This window comes from Staurois parvus, unplaced genomic scaffold (genome assembly GCF_062004578.1).
Source record: "Staurois parvus isolate SC_StPar_1 unplaced genomic scaffold, SC_StPar_1.0 ptg000090l, whole genome shotgun sequence".
Classification (NCBI taxonomy): Eukaryota; Metazoa; Chordata; class Amphibia; order Anura; family Ranidae; genus Staurois; species Staurois parvus.
The window spans coordinates 19442889-19466198 of NW_028317886.1; the positions used below are offsets into that span (position 1 = coordinate 19442889).

General features: G+C 41.0%; 1 protein-coding gene across 2 annotated transcripts in view; it reads left to right on the forward strand.

The window, feature by feature from the left end:
- LRBA (LPS responsive beige-like anchor protein) overlaps window positions 1–23310 on the forward strand; it is a 970380-nt gene that overhangs the window by 386563 nt on the left and 560507 nt on the right. The gene's annotated exons all lie outside the window — the stretch shown is intronic.

A 23310-nucleotide genomic window follows, 5' to 3' on the forward strand; every position in this document is an offset into this window, starting at 1 on the left:
TGTAGGTAAATGTGGACTCCATGTTTCTAAAGGCTACTGCATGTCCCAAAACTCTGTTATCAAAAAGATGCTTTGGGCCTTGACACTATTTTTCATTTTGTGAAGAATGGATTGTGAAATAGCTTCATGGTTTAAAAAAAAAAGTAGTTTCAGTTATGAATGTAATAGTTTAGGGTCAGAAGTTATCAGGAGTTAGGCCAGATGTGAGTACAGGTCTTCATTCTACACAATGCATTTCTAGTTGAAGGTGTCTGGAAGAATAGGAGTACTAGGTTATGATCAGAGGGACTGCAAAAGCTTTGAAGGATCAAGGTGAAGACAAAGGTAGTAGGGGAAGAAATTAGATGACGATGAACCACATCCAATCCGCATGACTTGTGAAAAAACATTGCTGCCTATGGTGCCTGTTCACATATGTCCGGTGCACTGGCAGTGTGGATTCAGTGCGGATTGAAAAAGTCGTGTCTGATTTTATGACCAGTGCAGTCCAGTTCAGGTGCAGATTACAGGCTATTGACTTCTATTGGAACCGTTTCTAATCCATACATGTCATCAATTGTGAACAGGATAAAATGACCTGAACCTAATATAAACCTGTCCTGAACCTGATGTAAACCTGACCTGAACCGCCGAACAACTACTGTATCAATTCACTTTGAAACCTGAGCTTAAATACGCACCATACATGTGTGAATCAGCACTAATGGCAACTCCATCTGCTATTATGTTAGGAGCCCTATTCATGTGATGAACATAAGTAGGCCTTGCTATATGATTATCCTATGATGGATACTTGCTTTACTGTGTCTAATTAAGAAATTGTCTGGATAGTTCTATATGGAAATAGTCATTGCTAGCTTCTGTTTAAAAGTGAAGGCTCTTGCGCTGCCATCTATATCTTGGCTATAGTGCATTTTAAATCACTGCCAAAACCAACATGCATGGCAGTAGTTCAGACTTCAAACTGGCTGCATAATTGATCCATGTTATTTAATCCAATAGGTAGGCAAGCCATGATAAGAATAACAGCCCCAGAGCTGTTTCCTTTAAACAATAAACGAGCCAGCAATGGTGGTTGTAATATTTTTGTTAAATATTTTCACTTCAAAGTGCACTTATATAGATATAAGAATCTTTGCATTAAAGTACTTCTGTCAGAAAGAGATGGGCTGTTATTGCTGACCTCTTTGGAAAATGCTAGTTCTTTGGCTGGGGAGATTGTTTAAATGCCTTGAGCAACTGACCTGAAACATATAGGGAGAAGGAAGTGTCTTTCTCTGAATACTTTTGCTCTGTCCCAACAGGTGCATTTTAACAATAATATGCCTAGTTTCTAGTGTATTTGTTCAGCACATGTGTGTATTAGGGTAAATAACTGATCATGCTGTCCCTTACTTCTCCTGCGGTAAAGTAGATCAATTCATTGTAGTAATAATCTTGCATGGTTATTCACAGCCGATACACTTTTTAAAATGGCATGATGGCAAAAAATAGATGTTAGCTATTAATGGGCAGCTCCACAAAAATCTCCATTGTGGGTATCTGTGGAGCAGAAAGTTGGGGTAAGCATAGTAAATAAGTTGCACACTCTACCAGTGTCTGAGCCTCAGCTTAAAGTGTATGTGCACTCTTACCTTGTAAAACCACCCATTCAGTTTAAAATAGAAATGCAAAAGGTAAAACATATATACCTTTTCTTTCTGTTCTACATGATCTCATGACCTCAGCTGCACAGGGGCTTAGAGAGGTGGGAGTGGAGACTGCAGGAGGGCATGTCAGCAAAGGCAAAGAAACAACACTACACTGATCTTTCCAGTGAAGAGCTATTCAGGTGGGCATATCACCACAAGGCTTACCATTGGATTACATGCAGGCTGTGCTCCCACGTAGAATACATAGAAGCAAACTGACCACACTGGGATGGATGTTCTTTCTTGCCCTGGTGTGGTCAGTTTGAAATAGGAAAGCATTGGACTAGCAGGATCACCAGGTATATCGCACAAAGGAAGCAATTCAGAGACCAGGATAGTTTTAATACAACTTCATGGTACAACAGACCCGTATCAGGAATATGAGACGATGGGGTAACGTACACTTTAAAATCCTTGGTTTGTGTAAATTCTAGGACTTGTTTGCACTTTAATCTTTCTCCTAAGTTTATTGAATCAGGGTGTCACTTTTGTATGGTAATGAACATACACTGCTTAAAAAAAAATTAAAGGAACACTTTGAAAACACATCAGATCTCAATGGGGAAAAATATCATACTGGATATCTATACCGATATGGACTGGGCAATGTGTTGGGAATGTAAGGATGTCCCATTGTTTGATGGAAATGAAAATTATCAACCTACAGAGGACTGAATTCAAAGACACTCCAAAAATCAAAGTGAAAAAATGATGCAGCAGGCTAATCCATTTTGCTGAAATTTAATTGTAGCAACTCAAAATGGTACTCAGTAGTCTGTATGGCCCCCACGTGCTTGTATGCATGCCTGACAATGTCGAGGCATGCTCCTAATGAGACAATGGATAGTGTCCTGGGGTATTTCCTCCCAGATCTGGACCAGGGCATAACTCCTGGACAGTTTGAGGTGCAACCTGATGGCGTCCGATGGACCAAAACATGATATCTCAGAGGTGTTCTATTGTATTTAGGTCAGGAGAGCATGGGGGGGGGCGTTCTATGGTATCAATTCCTTCATCCTCCAGGAATTGCCTGCAAACTCTCACCACATGACGCCGGACATTGTTGTGCACCAGGAGGCACCGAGGACTCATTGCACCAGCGTAGGGTCTGACAATGGGTCCAAGGTCATCCCGATACCTAATGGCAGTCAGGGTGCCATTGTCTAGCCTATAGAGGTCTGTGCGTCCCTCCTTGGATATGCTTCTTCAGACCATCACTGACCCACCAAAATGGTCATGCTGAATGATGTTACAGGCAGCATAACATTTTCCATGGCTTCTCCAGAGCCTTTCACATCTGTCACGTGCTCAGGGTGAACATGTTCTCATCTGTGAAAAGCACAGGGTGCCAGTGGCAGACCTGATAATTCTGGTGTTCAATGGCAAATGCCAATCGAGCTATATGGTCCCGGGCAGTGAGCACAGGGCCCACTAGGTGGCCCTCAGGCCGCCCTCATGAAGACTGTTTCTGATTGGTTAGAGACCTTCGCACCAATGGCCTGCTGGAGGTCATTTTGTGGAGCTTTAGCAGTGCTCATCCTGTTCCTTCTTGCACAAAGGAGTAGATACCGGTCCTACTGATGAGTTAAGGACCTTCTATGGCCCTGTGCAGCTCTTCAAGAGGAATAAGGAGCTAGATGCTCCGAACGCGTAGCCTGCTGTTTCTGCTGCTGTTCTCTGTGTATCTGGACATCTGACCCTCGGAGACTTCCGGTGATGTCACTTCCACCGGTGCGTTCCACACAGGTTGTGCGGCCATTTCCTGCTTCCCCCAGGGACACTGTCCACTGGCTCCACCATCCTCCCACAGATTCTAGGAAGACTGCAGACTGCACCAAAGGCTTTTACCATCCTGCTGTTAACCCCCAACACACTGGCGATATCCTACCGGACGGATTCAGAGTGGTTTTACATCCATAACACAGATGAGCTTTATTTATTTCTTACTCTTGTGAGTGTTTTTATTACCACTATTAAATGTTTACTGTTACATACTGCACTTCGCTTGGCACCTCCTGTTCCTCTCTTCTCTCCAGCTTTCCTAGAGTAAGTGCCTGTCTCCTGGAATCTCCTCCATGCTCCTGAGACTGTGCTGGGAGACGCAGCAAACCTTCTGGCATTGGCACATATTGTGCCATCCTGGAGGAGTTGGACTTCCTGTTTAGGTATCGCCTCATGCTACCAGTAGTGACACTGACCCTAGCCAAATGCAAAACTAGTAAAAAAACAATCGGAAAAGATGAGTAGGGAAAAAAATGTCTAACCATTCCTGTTTTGGAGGTCATCTCATTGTTGCACCACCAAAGCAGCTGAAACTTATTAACAAACCCCTCTGCTACTTAACTGACCAGATCAATATCCCAGGAGTTTAATTGACCTGATGCTATACTCTGATTATTAAGTGTTCCTTTAATTTTTATTAGCAGTGCATTTTGTAAACTGAAAACAAAATAGGCTGCAGAACTGGAACTGTCAGGGATCGGTGTCCCTGCCGCGATGCGCCGGGCACCGATGCGTCCTAACCAGTGATCAGCGGAACCTGGGCGATCGCGATGGCCGTGCATGCACACTCGCGATCATGGACGCGCGCCTGGCAACAATGACAGCGCAGGGCGGGCTATTTAAACGGGACTAGAGGTATGTTAAATTGCTGTTTGGTCTTTTGTGCTCTGTTCCTGATACCTGATCCTGTGTTACTCCGTTGCCAACCTCTGCATCATACCTGACCCTGCTGATTGTATCCTGCTTAACCCTTGGCTTGCCTGACCATCCTTCTGCCTTACCCTCAGAACCGCACTGTCCGCTAGTTACTGAACCCGGTTTGTGATCCCGACCATTCTCTGCCTTCTCCTCCGGTACCTCGCTGCCCGCACGTTGCCGACCTGGCCTGCCCGACTATGCTTCCAGCCACCCATACGATCCATCCATCCATCCCGCAGGGATCGTTCCTGGTTACCAGGTCTGCCAGCCTCTTCACATCAGACTCCTTATCCCGCACTCCTCTGACGGTGCTCTCTACCATTGTCGGACGTACTCAGGGGTCGCGACCTGGTCTAAGTGTGCTCCAAGTCCATCTCCACCATCAGGGGCCCTGGTGAATAAGCAGATTGGGACTTAGACCCTGCGCCCTGAGGAACTCCGTACTGTGGACCAATAGAGATGCCGCCAGGCGGATCGTGACAGGAACTGTACCAGTTGATTATTCTTTTCACTTCTACCTAATGACTGTCTAGAAAGAATTTTGGGATGTGTGTGTGTATATATATATATATATATATATATATATTTTTTTTTTTTTACATTTAAAAAAAAAAAACTGCACTGATAGAAATTTAAGTAGCCCTATCATCCCACTTAAAAAAAAAAAAAAAAGTTTAGGGTATCCTATAAACTTCTGCAAGTTGTGCTTGTGATGAACAGACAATCCCTTGTTTTGTATAGATGTTCAGTTGGCCGAGAATGTAGCACAATTATTATTGCAGCTAATTTTTTCATCACCTTTATCTGCTCTTGCTTTAGATGTATATCTAATTGCATTTTAGAAGAAAGGAAGAAAGGCGCCCCAGGTTTCTTAGCCAGTGCTTGCACAGTGTTCATGCTGTGTATTGTATAGTGAAACTCCCTGTATGTTTTCCATTGCCAGACACAAATGTGGTGAAATGTCTTCAGTGTCTAGCTTTGTTCTAAAGAAATGGGCTGCTTGTTTCACTTGCTACATCAAGTGGTTTGATGACAGCCCAGCAGAGATAAAACATCCTGTCGTCTTTATTCCATGCCTAATTGCTGATATGGGTAAAGCTTTAAACCTTGACCTACACTTTCTTTGGTTTCTTAAATGTGCTGTCACCAGTGCAGGAGACCTTTTGCCAATAATTTTTTTATTTTATATTTAATCTTCCTTTTTTGCAGATAATAGGTATAAGAATAAGGAGATGAAAATGGCTGAAAATTAATGATCCTGATCTTATGCTGATGTGTACTGATCCAATACAGATATATGAATGCAGGATCTTTCTGGCAGAAAGTTCCTGCCCAAAAAACACCAGTATGGTTTGTATATTGTGCGCATATAAACATGTTTATGTTCATAAAACCTCTTCTAGCTCCCAGAATGCTAAATATAAGGAAGGTGTGAAAATACTAACCAGTAATGCAGTTTTTTTTTTTTTAACTTCTCTAAAAGCGGTGCTAGTTTACCGATACTTACAGTATGTACCTGTTTCTACAGGCACATTAAAAGCAATGGGCTGAATTCAAATTCAGCTCTCCTGGGTCTCTCCCTCCTCATTGGCTCAGACACAGTAGTATGAGCCATTCAGCTCAGCTCTTCTGGGTCTCTCCCTCCTGATTGGCTCAGACACAGTAGTGGGAGCTATTGGCTCCCACAGCTGTCAATCACAGCTAGTGAGGAGGGAGTGGGGGGCAGGGCTCCTATTGACACGCAGAGAGGGGCTCAGGAGCGATCATGCACGTGTTACCCCCAGAGCAAGTGGCTTGCCATGGGGGCCCTCATCAGGGGGTAGGGGGACATACATTTACACAAAAATCTCCAGAATTGAGAGGAATTGACAACCTTTTGATATGTCACCTGCAAAAATATTTCTTTACTTGACTATGACCTTTTTGTTTTTAATGCAAAATAAGTATATATTTTAGGTTAATTGGGATTTAAGTAATTAAAAGGAAACTGAGTGGGTCACACAAGGGCTATATGTTACATTGAGGAAGGGACCCTACGAGGCATTAAAACATCTGCTTTATCTTGGCAAAAGTGATGTTTTATAAGTGCTGGTGACTTCCTTTCTTTTTATCCAGTTTAAAGATGCCTCACAGACTGCTGGAATATGGACATCCGTAGTGGCCTTGCCAGTAACAACCTGAAAATATGTTGTAAAGGCAACATAGTAACTGTGCATACAATAGGCACAGTTGCCAGTCTAATATCTTCATATGAGCAACTTTTGTGTGGCCACTATGTTCTTTAAAGAACTGCATGTTAATTTTGCTTCAAAAAGATATGCAACATTTTTACTTTATTATGAACCTATGGTTCTCATAACCATCTCTAAATTCCAACTAATTTTTATTACAGTGAGGGGAATTTATTAAGACATGAGTAGCCAGAATCTGGAGCTGTGCATGGCAACCAATCAGCTTCCAGCTTTTATGTTAGCCAAGGCTAAAATCTGATTGGAGGCTTTACACAGCTGCTGCAGATTGTCTGCTCCAATGTTAATTCTTCTTAGTATGTTTTAACCACAAAAACTGTGCCTCATCTTGACGCCAAGGAGCAGTAGATGAACAAAAAGGAAAAAAAAAGGGAAAAAATGCAGAGTATGCACAAGTATTGCTGAATAATGTGTCAGTGTAGCACTGTTTTAGACTCAGGCTTTGTTCTCATCTGCATGCTTGCAGAGGTCTCAGAATGAACTGAGCCAATTAATTGAATACTTACTATAAGTCTAGAGGGCTTTTATTTGAGTTCCACACATATATCCTTTAGAAGTTATCATAGAAAACGTAGGTATGCCTCATTTGTTTTTTTTTTGTTTTTTTTTTACATGATAGTTGAGTATCACCTGGTTTTGATTTTAATATATATTCCCTCAGCTGTAATTATGTTAATACAATTGTATTCCACTTTCTGAAGTTCCGTTTGGAAGCTGCAGTACATTTTTCATTTTATCAATATGATTAAATATGAAATATATAATATCAAAATGATTTAAAAATACCCCATATCTTCTCCCCATTTGTTATAAATCATGGTGAGCAGGAAAGTTCTATGCATGATTTCTCTACCATAATTAAATGTAACATTTGCAAGGTGCGTGAAATTTGCCCTTTTTTCTCTGCAGTTAAGGTTTGTCATGCGTAAAATTCAAGGATTCTCCTCAATGTTAATCTTATTCCTTTCTGCTTTATATTCTGTTCTTGCAATGTGGTAAATACAGGCTAGATTCTTTTCATGCTGATCTATGGACCTCAGGTTACTTTGTTTTTTCATGAATTCAGCTTTGTCTTTGGAAACAATAAATCAAAAATAAAACATCCAGTAACCTTTTAAGCCTATAAAAATGCACATTTGTACGAAGGAATATCAGAGGACACCAAGCTATTCCTTATAAATATACCTTCCTTGTGGAGAGGATGTGCTCTGTATGCATAAGTGTGTTCTTCTAAGCTTGTGTATCCCTAGAAAATAAAACTGGCTTGCAAACATTATGCATCCAGATGACCACATAGATAAGACAAAAGGTATCAGGCTCTATGGAGAAAAGGATAACAGAAAATAGAAATCTAAGTCTAGCAGGGAGACATGACTGATTATGGAAGACCAGTTTCAATTTACAATATCAAATACATGCATATGTTAAAATATTCAAAGACCCTATTCAGACAGTAAACAGGGCAATGAGAAACATGGTACCATTTTAGTTATATTTTAGCTTCTTCTGTTTGAAATTAATATGTTATACCATATAACCTTAGCAATAGGAATTAATTCTTGTATACCTTTCCTTTTCTGTTTTGGTTGGTTAAAGTGGAGCTAACCTCAAAAAGTGAGGAATTGCTGTCATAGGACATATCTAGAAGTATTAATTGTGCCTAAGCAGTACCCTGAAAACTCTACCTATTGTCTTCAATTCCTCTTGTAAAATAGCAGTGCATTTGCTGGTATGTGAGTGTGCCCATTTACTCCTGTGCATACAGTCTCATGGTTGTATATCTGCAGCGTGAGATTTCAAGCACTGCTGCCACTACTAATCCTATAAAAAACTGCTAGTTGTCATGTTGTTCTATTTTTGCCTTACAATTAAAGAAGTGCAGCCAAAGCTTGTTTCATTTTCAGCTGACAGGCTAAAGTCTGCTGTCGGTTGACTTCACTCTGCCAATCTAGGCCGGGGAAAGATCCCAACGTTAATGTCGGGATCCACCCAGATCCCTGGACTGGCACCTGGCTCAGCCCCCCTAGCGATCCACAGAGAGTGAGCCAGCTGCTCCCATCCCTCCAGAGCCCGGTGGGGGCAGAGCAGAGAGCGTTGACTGATAGCCACCAGCTCTGGGAGCTGAGCAATGCGATCAGCGGTCTTTGATCACTCAGTTCTCAGTCTTAGAGCTGCCGGGGGACAGCTCGAAGATAAAAGTTAAGATTTTTCCTTTTTTTTTTTTTTCTCAGAAACAACACCTACCTAGGTGGATGCAGCATCAGTCCGATGCAGCATCCACCTAGGTAAGTGTTATTTCTTAATAAAAATAAAGGAAAAACCTCAACTTCTCTTTAAACACCATGAAATATACAAAGTAGGTAACTAATACAATCTATGTTGCTGTACAGTTCCTTCCTCTACAAATGTTTTTATATTACCAGACCCTTATCCCATCCACTTCTACCTGTGATCACAAGATTGCAATGAAAGCATTATCAGGGTTCTGGGTCCAGGACCAGGTAGAGGGGTCCATGAGGAGTTTGCATCAACTGTACAGGGCTGAAGATTGGATTACAAGGTGGGCTATCTAAATGCCTTATTTGCACAGCTTGGTTTGGACAGATGCTGGGTGCTTTATTGGGAGCTCTTATCTTCGTGCTTCTGTGAGGTGGGATACTCCTTGGTTTCAGTGATGAACCTTCTTCCTCTCCTGGATTCTATCCCGCTTCCTTCACCCCACTTTATATAGTATGTCCAGCACAAGGGTTTTCTTAGGATTCAGTGGAGATGGATGGCATTATTGTAAAGGGACCAGTCTGCATGGGCCCATTTGCAACACTGGATTATTACTCTCCCGCACCTTGAAATGGTGCCCACGAGGGACGTGAGCAGGTGAACTTTGGTGAGTATAAAATACTTACATGTTAATAGATATGGAAAAACAATGGCTGAATAGATTAGATGGGGGTTATGGAGAAGGAGATTTCATTTTGGAGATGAACTTTTATTTTTAGTTTATGTAAACAGGAAATTGATGAGGTTGGGTGTGTTCTTGTTATCAAGCTACCCAACACTGATAGACAAAATTGAGAACTGCAGTATAATCTTCACTGACTCACGTTAGTAGCCATCCTACAATCAGTATGAGGATTTTGAGAAAAAAATAAGCCATATTTAGGATGCCCTTAAAAAATGTAGGGTGACATATATTTGGCTACAATTCATCCGCAGAATAAGTTAAATAGAAACTGAAAATTGCTTGAACTGTAAATGATCAGGTACAGCTTTCTCTTCAGCAAGGACGAAATAAAGCAGCACACTAGTGACATCACCCGATCTCGCTCATCTCCTGAATCTAGCAGTCAGGGTCAGAAATGCCTTAAATATTAATGCTATAAAAAAAAGCAAATATTCACTTTTTGAATTCAGGTCCAGTTTGAAACTACAATCCAAACTCCCTTTCCCAATACCTAAATTGTATGCATTTTATATTTTGTAAAATTCTTCAATATTTCCACTGATTCTGGCAATTTAGCAAAACATATGAAACAGATGGTTATATTACAGTAATTCATAGGCCAATCTATATTCGCAGCTTTGGGCCTTAGGTCCTGTGTACACGCCTTCTATGCCTATATTTGTGTTAGGCAGGCGCTGGAATAGAATGTTAAAAATTTGGTTACAGTGGTACGGAGATTTTTCTGACTTTTCTGATTTGTGGCTTCCAGGATTCCCTTAACCACTTGCCGACCGCAGATAGCCGAATGACAGATTCACTGCGGCTGGCCAGATCTGGGAGGGCTTTATATGACATCCTCCCAGAACGCGCCCTCCCGTGCGCCACCGGGGGGGCGCACCTGGCAATCTCAGTGATCGCTGTGTCCTACAATCACAATGGCCTTTTACCACATGATCAGCTGTGTTCAATGACACAGCAGATCACCGGTAATTGCAGTTACCGGTTATCAGCTGCACTTTCCTCACGCTGTAACAGCGGCAATTATCAGAGGACGGATCGGCACAGATAATCAGGGCACTGATGATCAGTGCCGCCCACCTGTGCCCATCAGTGCCTGTCACAGCGTGAAGAAAGTACTGCCGATAACTGGCAGTTGTCAGAGGAGGGATCGGCACAGATTATCAGGGCACTGATGATCAGTGCCCAGCAGTGCCATCCACCAGTGCCACCCACCTGTGCCCATCAGTGCCGCCCAGCAGTACCGCCTGTCAGTGCCCATCATTGTTGCATATCAGTGCCAGCTTATCAGTGCCCATCAGTGCTGCCTATCAGTACCCATCAGTGCTGCCTTTCAGTGCAGCCTCATCAACACACATCAGTGAAGGAGAAAAATTACCTGTTCGCAGAATTTTATAATAGAAATAAAGATAATTTTTTTTTTTTTTTTGCAAAATTTTTGCTTTTTTTTTGTTTGTTTATAGTGCAAAAAATAAAACGCCCAGCAACGAGTACATACCACCAAAAGAAAGCTCTATTTGTGTAAAAAAATTAATATGGTGCAGTGTTGCATGACTGCACAATTGTCATTCAAAGTGCGACAGCTGAAAATTGGCCTGGGCATGAAGGGGGTATAAGTGCCCAGTAGGCAAGTGGTTTACAGGATAAGTTCGCCTTTGGGAACATGTTACATGTTCCACAGCCACCGCCCCCCCTCCCTCTGACAGATAGTACGGGGAGACTTCTCCCCGTGCTATCTGTCAAATTTGAAAACCGCTTGGCCATGTGGGTCTCCGCCCACACGGCCTCATCATTAATTCGCAGACTTCCGTGAATGAATGAACTGCAAGTCACGACAGCCTTAGTGGCTGTCTGCTTGTAGTTTTCAATTAACTTTCACGGTGCTATCAGAATATCTGCTTCCTCATACATCCCGTAAGTCAAGCAGATATTCTGACAGGTCTGCAGGAGACCTGCACGGCATCAGCGATCTACTGATTGCTGGTGCAATGCTTTCTAGGCTCCTGTAGACCAAAATAATAAATGCACATTTTTACCTGCCAAATAATGTGCATTTATTATTTTTGTCTAAAACATGAACTTATCCTTTAATCTTTATGTTTTGGCAGTGACTATTATTGTCTAGGTCATTTTATTAAACCATGGAATTGAGAGAGGGGCAAGGTTGTAATAGTTTTGGTTATTCAAAACCTAGCTACTTTATTTTACCAAGCCTCTTTTTGTTTTAATGTGGACAATCTTATGTCTAGGTTAATCATAATTCTCTTCTACAATGCAGTTTCATCCATTGACATAGCTGTGCCGTGGCCATCCATTGAAAAAGCTGTGCCATGACTGTGACTTGCATCTACGAGAGTGAAATGAGATAATTGTGGCTTGGTCATTCAAACGGCTGGAGCCCACAAACCCGGTGTTTGTTGCTGTGGAGCCCTTTGGTAGTTCATTGAGTCTTCCTCTCTGTAAGTATATGTTTGTCCATACAATGTACGGGCACACAGATACACAGATAGGTCTGCAGGAGACCTGCATGGCACCAGTGGTCTGCTGATCACTGGTGCAATGCTTTCCAGGCTCCCAAAACAAAAAATAATAAATAGTAATTTTTTTACCTTAAAATGTATTATTTTTTGTTAAAAGGTGAACTTACCATTTAAAATGACTTCTGACGAACAGAATTGCTGGAACACATTTGTTAACCAGCGGCTGCAGCCAGTCCTCTTGTCGGAATACACTGTCTAGGGGGAGGGGGATATTCCACAGTCTACCTCCAACAAACTCCTAGTCTCTATGCTTGTGAACGGCTTTTTTTGCACTACTGATGTCAGACCATTATACTTCCGAAAGTCTGTCTGATACCATATGTATGATTCCTAAACCAAATGCCGGAACATTACACACTCATTTCTGACAGTTTTATGCTTCACTTGTTCCATTTGAGTTAGAAATTCCTAAATTACTCATATGCAAGAGGAATGGTGTCCCATCTCCACTCCACTCTTCTTACCTCACAGTCTGCAATAATCCATGCATGCATTTCTAAGTCGGGGCTGGAGATGGAACCTGTGGCACTGCTGAGGTGTTATGGAAGACCAGGACGCTTCAATAGCGGCCTTCAGCTCTTCTGCATTGTTCGGTCTCATGTCTCTCATCTTTCTCTTGGCAATGCCCCATAGATTCTCTATGGGGTTCAGGTCAGGCGAGTTTGCTGGCCAATCAAGCACAGTAATCCCACTGTCATTGAACCAGGTTTTGGTGCTTTTGGCAGTGTGGGCAGGTGCCAAGTGCTGCTGGAAAATGAAGTCCTCATCCCCAAAAAGCTCGTCTGCAGAAGGAAGCATGAAGTGCTCCAAAATCTCCTGGTAGACGGCTGCGTTGACCCTGGACTTAATGAAGCACAGTGGACCAACACCAGCAGATGACATGGTTCCCCAAATCAACACATACTGTGGAAACTTCACACTGGACTTCAAGCATCTTGCAGTGTGTGCCTCTCCATTCTTCCTCCATACTCTGGGTCCTTGGTTTCCAAATGAGATGCAAAAGTTGCTCTCATCAGAAAAGAGGACTTTGGACCACTGAGCAACAGACCAAGTCTGTTTTTCTTTAGCCCAGGTAAGACGCTCAGACGTTTGTTGTTCAGGAGCGGCTTGACAAGAGGAATACGACATTTGAAGCCCCTGTCCAGGATCTGTCTGTATGTGGTGCCTCTTGATGCACTGACTCCAGCCTCAGTCCACTCCTTGTGAAAGTCCCCAACACTTTTGAATGGCCTTTTCCTGACAATCCTCTCCAGGCTGCGGTCATCCCTGCTGCTTGTGCACCTTTTTTCTTCCACACTTTTCCCTTCCACATAAGTTTCTATTAATGTGCTTTGATACAGCACTTTGGGTACATCTAACTTCTTTTGCAATTACCTTTTGAGGCTTTCCCTCCTTATGAAGGGTGTCAATGATGGTATCAGGTCAGCAGTCTTTCCCATGATTCCTACTGAACCAGACTGAGAGACCATTTAAAGGCTCAGGAACCCTTTGCAGGTGTTATGGCTTAATTAGCTGATTAGAGTGGGACACTTTGAGCCTAGAATATTGCACCTTTTCACAATATTCTCATTTTCTGAGATTGTGGATTTGTTGTTTTCATGAGCTGTAAGCCATAATCATCACAATTATGACAAATCACAGCTTGAACTATCTTGCTTTGCATGTAATAAGTCTATCTCATATATTAGTGTCACCTTTTTAAGTTGCATTACTGAAATAAATGAACTTTTGCACGATATTCTAATTTTTCAAGTTTCACCTGTATTTCTCTGAGGTAAATTATAAATTGCTGTCTAGATGGTACTTTGTGATTCAGGGGGAAATGAGGTGGGCACGTTCTACTGCCTGTGCTGGACATGTCCATTCTGCAAGCAAATTATGGTCAATCATTTATCATATGTTAAGATAATCATTCAGTATCTCCTACAAAAAAGGTTTCACACATTCTCAGCTCAAAATTGCAACATTTATGCTTACCGAAACTAAGCAGACTTTCGCAAAGGTGTTAACATCTGTCACTCTAAAGGGGGCCATACATGGATCGAAATTTGGTCGGTTCAGCAGGGACTGGCAGATTATAAAACCATCTATGGGCAGGCTGGTTGTACAGAAGTTGATCTACTGATCGACTTCTGTACAACCATCCTGTCTGTTTTTTCCTGACTATAGTCTGTGGCACTGGTCAGATTACAGTAACTCGGGTGTGGATGGGGAAATCAAATCATTTGTTTTTTCCCTTCAACCCGCTAGTTGAGTGAAAAAAATGAATGTTTGGCCTGCCTAAGCCCCCAGAAGGTCAAAACTAGGGTATCCAGGGCCACTATACTGATAGGATCACCTCCATTGATAAAGTGTGGTCCCCATGGATTCAACATTACCTATCTCCAGATAAAAACTGTACATTTGACACACAAGATAAGCAAGCTTGTCCTAAGGGCTTTACTGTCTCCTCAATCTCTGATCCTCTGCTCCCTACTTATCCTTTTATCCCAAACTCACAATCTTTTCTCTTCACACCAAACATATACCCTGATAATAAAATTTTTAGGTTGATTGCTAATGCTTTTATAAGCGGACATTTTTTTCATTAAATAGAAAGGTCCGATGTTATAACACTTGCTGTAATCCATGTCTAGATATCACTGATTTTTCACAAATCCTAAACTAAAGGTCATTTCTCATTTTAGAAGAGTAAATGTTCAAATGTTAAAGAAAAAAACAAAAAGAAATTGTAATTGGTTAAAAAGTACGGTGCCATATATTTATTCTATTGAGTACACCTGCTGTAATGACAGATCCTGGAATGACTGATTTAAGGGTATTGTTTGAAGACGCACATAAATACAGAGACACAATATCTCCAAAAATATGACAAATATTGTTTGGTGTTGATAAAACCTATTTCACTATGGTCTGACTTTGTAACATGAAAAAACTCTTTTTGAAAATAAAATGTGATTTAAAATATAGTGCTGTTTCAGCCAGTAAGGAATGATTTGATTTAAAAATCTGAATGTTCAGATATACTTGCATTACAAATAGTTTTTCTATTTGTTACTTTTCCATTTGTGCCTCTTGTGAACCGGTTGTCAAAAACGTGAACCTCACTGTCCTCCAAAGAATGTTCCTTCAACATGTAGGAAAACCACCAAGTCTTGACCTTTTAGAATTTACCTGTCTACAGCCATCTCTGAACAGGGATAGGAATGTTCTACTCCATCTGTCTTCCACATGTAAAGCAGTTTTAAAATCTCTACTCTTGAATTTTGATAACAATTCACAATGTCAGCCATATAAATCCAGGGTTCAGATTTATGAAACCTTCCTGATAATTGTTCACGTCTGATGCTCTCTGAAAAGCCATCCATATTTTGATTGCTCTTCAGAACATTTGACAGGCAATAAGGAGGCATTATATCTCATCCTCACCACCACACCCAACATAAGCAACTCCATTCACTTGAATGGGTCACGATCAGAGGTCTTACAGGGTTAATAATTTCTGCCACAGCTGTGAAGCAGAGCATTGCAGCCTTGGTGTGTGTACACCCCCAGCCACTGCCTCTGCAGCTAAAGGGGATAGTGGTTGAGGGATGGTAAAACCCTAGCTCAGCCAAAAAGGTTTTATCAATGTTAGAACGAGCCCTAATAGTACATCTGGTCACAGTTCTGTGATCACCACCAGCCACAGTGTTGCCAGTCAGCAGTGTTCAGTCAACAGTAGTAAAGTTCTGCCGTCAATTTCAAAATGACCTTTTTTTTTTTTTCTTAAAATGGTAAATTTTCTTAGTTTAAACATTTGATATGTTTACCATTTTCTTTTGTGAATAAAATATTGGTTTATGAGATTTCCAACTCATTGCATTCTATTTTTATGTAGATTGTACACAACTTCCCAACATTTTTGGAATTGGGTTTATACTTATAACCCCCAAACATTATATATTTTCTGAAAGCAAAGGCCCTGGAGAATAAAATGGCAGTAGTTGCAATTGTTTATAGTGCACAATATTTGCACACCCATTTATCAAATGCAGTTTTTCAGGGGAAAAAAACAAAACACATTAATTTTTTTTTTTGTTCATAAACATAATGTAATACCCAATTTTTTTGTAACATATAAATGATTTTACGGCAAGTAAATAGCTATCATTTCACGATTTCCAATTACACACGCCTGTCATATGACGTCCTCCCAGAACGGGGGCGTGCACCTGGCGATCTCCATGATCGCTGTGTCCTACGGACACAGTGACAGTGTGAGGAAAGTGAAGCTGATAACCGGCAACTGCATTTACCGGTGATCTGCTGTGTCCTACGGACACCGCTGATCACATAATGTGGTAAAAGGCCAATCACAGCAGCCTTTTACCACATGATCAGCTGTGTCCAATGACACAGCAGATCACCGGTAATTGCAGTTGCCGGTTATCTGCTGCACTTTCCTCACGCTGTAACAGGGGCAATTATCAGAGGACGGATCGGCACCGACCATCAGGGCACTGATGATCTTTGCCACCCACCAGTGCCGCCCATCAGTGCCACCCACCTGTGCCCATCAGTGCCTAGTAGTGCCACCCAGCAGTGCCCTCATCAGTGCTGCCAATCAGTGCCCATCATTGTTGCATATCAGTGCTGCCTATCAGTGCAGCCTCATCAACACACATTAGCAAAGGAGAAAAAGTACCTGTTTGCAAAATGTTATAATAGAAACAAAGAAATATTTTTTTTTGCTCTTTTCTTGTTTATAGCGCAAAAAATAAAACACCCAGCGGCAATTATATACCACCAAAAGAAAGCTCAGAACAGGAGTTCTGGTGCTAGAATCATTGGAGTTCTGGTGCTAGAATCATTGCGCTCACGGCGATACCTCACATGTGTGCTGTGATAACCACGTACATATTACGCATTTGGGGGGGGATACTTTTGTTTGGGAGTTTTTTTATTTTATTCAGATTTTTTTTTTACACCATCTCTTTAAATGTTTTCTTTTAGACCACCTTTATTGCTATAAAAAGGGTTGAACAATATCGTTTTTCATAGCATGGGTAGTGAGTGACAGGTACTCTTGGCTGAAAGATCTGAGGTCTCTTAGATCCCAGATGTCTCCTCTGACCTCAAAAGCATCTGATCAAACCGAGATTGATTTGATTAGATGCTGTACATGCCAGTAACAGCATGTAAACAACAAACCAAAACCAGAAGTTACAAAATCCTTGCCACTCCTAGTTTCATGTGTCACTCCAATTTCAGCCGACTGGAAAGGTTGTAGCAGTCCTGAGCTCCCTAATCGCATCAGAAAGCATGTAAATGGCAATGGCGGGAGGGATAGGCCATAGAGCCGCTTTGATTACTTCTATAGGAAAGCCCATCACAGCTGCGAACTTTGATCCAGGACAATGGTTACAGCTGCGGCCCTGATCCTGGTATCCTCGCTGGTGCTGCATACATACGGGTCCCAAGGATGGGAAGTGCTGAATAGAGGCATCACATATTCCAAAACTAACATATATTTTCCAGCGCACTTGCAAACTAACAAAAAAAAAGCAAATTACAACAACAAATTTGCTTTAAGAAGGAATAGATGGAAGGTAGCTGACAGTCTATTGTGTAAGTTTGGGCAACCATTGCTTCCATCCTATAAGTATTTTGTTAAAAATCTATTCCTTTTCTTATAGTGTGCATCAGTCCTAGATAATATCATCACATATCTGGTCATCTGCACCTGTTACCTGTGAATATAGAATTACAGAGAGTGCCGTTCAATTTGGCCATCAAAACAGGGAGAAGTGAATTATTAAAAAGATAAACATAAATTTATGCTTGCTCTCTGTCAGAGTTCATATCCAGAGCCAACCTTGATAGAAGATCAGAATGATTTAGACAAGTTTGCTTTAGAGATTCATAACATATGCTAGCCGGATGGAATTGAGTTATCTCTGCTCTAGAGAGTAAGTTATTGTAGCAGAAGCTGACAGAGATGAAGATAACTGAGGGAAATTCAATTACCTTTTAGTGTTTTCTTTCTAATAGGATTCTTAATGTGAAAAAGATCCTTAGATGATGCACCTCTATTGCTTAGTAAGGTCTTAAAAATATCTGTTTTCCTGCAGGGCTTTTGTTTCACGGAAAATATAATTTTTTTTTTGTGTGTGTCGACATGAGCACAAAAAAGTAATGGATTCTACTTAGAGGTGTCTGGAGATGATGTGCGCTTCATATGGCTAGCAAGAGATGGTTGGCATAGGCAGAATCCATAAAGTTAAAACTGGGGGGGGGGGTTTCCTTTTTTTTTTGGGGGGGGGGTTGTTTCGTTTTTACTTTCAGTGCTTCGTATTTGATCAAAAAAGGAAAAAGCCAAACCATTTTCCTTACATTTTGGAACATTATGCTTTGACAGTAAAACCTAGAAACTGATTGGTTTCTATGCAGAGCCGCGCCATATTTTGCAGATTCCACCTTCAGCAAATCTCCACCATTGTGCCCGGGCGGAAAGTTTAAGCAGTAGTAATCACCACTGGTACACTTTGTAGCTGTAGGTAAGCTTATATTAAAGCTTCCCTGAAGGTCTCTTTTCTAAATGTGCACCATTTAAGAGATATTCATTGTTTCTGCAGCTTGGTGCATGTGCTTTGAAGGGACAGCATACTCAACAGAGCTTTGTGCTGGGGCTGTGACTTTCTAGCGCATGCTGGGAGTGACGTCATGGTGGCTCGGCCATTCAAAAGGCCAGAGCCCTTGAACCCGGAAGGAAAACTGGGTGAAGATGGAAGCCCTGTCAGCGGTGTCAGCGCTGGAGGGCTTTGTTTTAAGGTAATTATTTCATTATGTACTAGTATGCGATGCATACTAGCACAGTATGCTAGTGCCTTGCAGGGGATTTTTTTTTTACTACTGCTTTAAGGGATATCCTTCCAAGGGTCTTTAGAGATCAGGAAAGACTTGGTAATGATTCTAAGCCTTCCACGCTCTATTTTAAATTGAAAACAATGGCTGGAAAGACGCTATAATTGCAGATTCTTACCTGTCCCATTCTGAAGAAATTAATACAGACTTTACAATGTATTTTCTCAGACTAAACCGATGTTCCCATTGGAAGATGTAACCTCTCTTCTGGTTTTGGTGGCAAATCTTACAATTTTGGATTTCCTGTCACTTTCTTCATTAGGAGAAATAGGCTGACTCTACCCAGCAGGAAAGCAAGCAACAACAAAATCTTTTTTGTTGTTATTTTTATTATTTACATTTAACAAATCCAACACAACACTAATACAAAGTCATCTGTACCCAATACAGAAAATTCCATTAACCTTACCCCTCCTCTCCTCTCTTACAGTCAGGTCCATAAATATTGGGACATCGACACAATTCTAAAATTTTTGGCTCTATTCACCACCACAATGGATTTGAAATAAAACGAACAAGATGTGCTTTAACTGCAGACTGTCAGCTTTAATTTGAGGTTATTTACATCCAAATCAGGTGAATGGTGTAGGAATTACAACAGTTTGCATATGTGCCTCCCACTTGTTAAGGGACCAAAAGTAATGGGACAGAATAATAATCATAAATCAAACTTTCACTTTTTAATACTTGGTTGCAGATCCTTTGCAGTCAATTACAGCCTGAAGTCTGGAAGGCATAGACATCACCAGACACTGGGTTTCATCCCTGGTGATGCTCTGCCAGGCCTCTACTGCAACTGTCTTCAGTTCCTGCTTGTTCTTGGGGCATTTTCCCTTCAGTTTTGTCTTCAGCAAGTGAAATGCATGCTCAATCGGATTCAGGTCAGGTGATTGACTTGGCCATTGCATAACATTCCACTTCTTTCCCTTAAAAAACTCTTTGGTTGCTTTTGCAGTATGCTTTGGGTCATTGTCCATCTGCACTGTGAGGTGGCGTCCAATGAGTTCTGAAGCATTTGGCTGAATATGAGCAGATAATATTGCCCAAAACACTTCAGAATTCATCCTGCTGCTTTTGTCCGCAGTCACATCATCAATAAATACAAGATTACCAGTTCCATTGGCAGCCATACATGCCCACGCCATGACACTACCACCACCATGCTTCACTGATGAGGTGGTATGCTTAGGATCATGAGCAGTTCCTTTCCTTCTCCATACTCTTCTCTTCCCATAACTCTGGTACAAGTTGATCTTGGTCTCATCTGTCCATAGGATGTTGTTCCAGAACTATGAAGGCTTTTTTAGATGTCGTTTGGCAAACTCTAATCTGGCCTTCCTGTTTTTGAGGCTCACCAATGGTTTACATCTTGTGGTGAACCCTCTGTATTCACTCTGGTGAAGTCTTCGCTTGATTGTTGATTTTGACACACATACACCTACCTCCTGGAGAGTGTTCTTGATCTGGCCAACTGTTGTGAAGGGTGTTTTCTTCACCAGGGAAAGAATTCTTCGGTCATCTACCACAGTTGTTTTCCGTGGTCCTCCAGGTCTTTTGGTGTTGCTGAGCTCAGTGCGTTCCTTCTTTTTAAGAATGTTCCAAACAGTTGTTTTGGCCACGCCTAATGTTTTTGCTATCTCTCTGATGGGTTTGTTTTGTTTTTCTTCATCCATTAAGCAGGTAAAAGGCCTGGAGTTGATTCTAAGTGTGGTGTTTGTATTTCTAATTGATTGCTGAGAATCTTCATCGTGCGTTCAAAGGAGCTGCAAATGCAAGTGAAACAGGCCATTGTAAGGCTTCAAAAATGAAACAAATCCATCAGAGAGATAGCAGCAACATTAGTAGTGGCCAAATCAACAGTTTGGTACATTCTGAGGAAAGAAGAACACACTGGTGAGCTCAGCAACATAAAAAGACATGGACGTCCATGGAAGACAACAGTGGTGAATGATCACAGGATCCTCTCTATGGTAAAGAAAAACCCATTCACAACATCCTGACAAGTGAAGAACACTCTCCAGGAGGTGGGTGTATCATTGTCAAAATCTACAATCGAGAAGACTTCACAAGAGCAAATACAGAGGGTTCACCACAAGGTGCAAACCATTCATAAGCCTGAAGAATAGAAAAGCCAGATTAGACTTTGCCAAAAAACATCTAAAAAAGCCAGACTAGTTCTGGAAAAGCATTCTTTGAACAAATGAAACTAAGATGAATCTGTACCAGAATGACTGGTAGAAAAAGGCTTGGAACAGCTCATGATCCAAAGCACACAACATCTGAAAAACATGGTGGAGGCAGTGTGATGGCATTGGAATACATGGCTTCCACTGGCACTGGATCTTTGGTGTTTATTGATGGTGTGACAGAAGCAGCTGGATGAATTCTGCAATGTTTAGAAATATACGGTCAGCCCAGATTCAGCCCAATGCAGCAAAGTTGATTGGACAACGCTTCACAGTACAGATGGACAATGATCCAAACCACACTGCAAAAGCAACTCAGGAGCTTTTGAAGGAAAAGAAGTGGCCGAGGCAATCACCTGATCTCAATCCAATTGAGCATACATTTCACTTGCTGAAGGCAAAACTAAAAGCAGAAAGACCCACAAACAAAGAACTAAAGACAGCTGCAGTTAGAGCCTGGCAAAGCATCAGAAAGGAGGAAACCCAGTCTTTGGTAATGTCCATGGGTTCCAGACTTCAGGCAGACTTCAGGCAGTCATTGCCAGTAAAGGATTCTCAACAAAATATTAAAAATGAACATTTTATTTAGGATTATATTCATTTGTCCAATTACATTTGAGCCAGGGAAAATGGAGAGACTGTGTATAATAATGTAATGGTTGCAGTTCCTAAAACTTGTACTTGATATTTATGTTCAACCCCGTGAATTAAAATTGAAAATCTGCACTTCAGATTCACTTGGATTGTTTTGTTTTAATTTATTTGGCAGCATACAGAGCCAAAATATGAAAATTGTGCCTGTGTCCAAACATATATGGGCCTAACTGTATTTGCGCTACTAGGCATAACATACCATCTTGCCAAGAATTTATAATTCATCTCCACTGTGTTCATATCAATTACCCCATGGGCAGTTCTGAATATTTTCCTTCTCTGTTGCTCATTCAACTGTGTTCCCCATTCATTTTCGCATTTTTTTGGTAAGACCGGTTCAGCTATTGTGGCGAGTATTTTATAAATACAAAACAATGATTTTGTATTCCATCGAAGCTTAACAATGGATACAAATTTTCACTCGCTCTTATTGGCTGTGGAAGTGTTGTAACAAAGTGTCTTAGTTGATAGTACCACCAATCATCCATCACATAAAACATATTCCTTTTATATTTCAACTCCTGAAAAGAACACATTTCCCCCATTTTCATAAAATCCTTTAAACGTGCATTCCCATCTTTTGTCCAAATGCCTGATATAACACACTTCCCTGATGTAAAAAGAAATTGTGCCCATTAATGGTATTAGCGGTGAATTATACCCCCATCGCATTTGTTTGTGTATTAAATCCCATACTCTAAAAACATTCTGTGTTAGAGTGCTAGTATTTTCAGCAAATGTGCAATACTGTTGTGGAATCCAAATAATATGTCTAATTGTGCTTCACTTAATATTTTTTTGATCTTTACCCAGCTTTTCCACTGTGAATTATAAACCCATTCCATTATTCGTGATAATACTGCAAAATAATATGTTTTAAAATCCGGTATATTTAAGCCCCCATCTATTTTATCTTTACATAGGACCTCATATTTTACCCTTGGTTTTTTATTTGCCCATATATACCTCAATATCATTCCTTTTAAGACCCTAAAGTACACTTGCGGTAGATATATCGGGAGCATTTGAAATTTATATATCATTTTAGGCAATATCACTATCTTCACCACATTGACAGAGTTTCTAATCCTTCCCTGATCACAAAGAAAGAAAAAAAAAAAGTTTAGGTTATACTTGTAGTTTAAGCTATGCTGACATGCAGTACATTGTAACGCATTTGCTCTTTATGAAAGGGTTGATGCCTTTAATGAGTTAATAAATAGCAGACGTATGTATACACCACTCTAACCAGTGCTCTATATGCTTTATAGCCTGTATTAAGTACAAAGAATAACACTGCCTGTGTGTACACGTTATTACAGGTAATAAAGGATCAGAGGAGAAGATCCATCTCCATGGACTATGTATAAAGTTTTGCATTGGAAAATTCAATGTGCATTCCAGTGAAATGTGAAAATATAACAT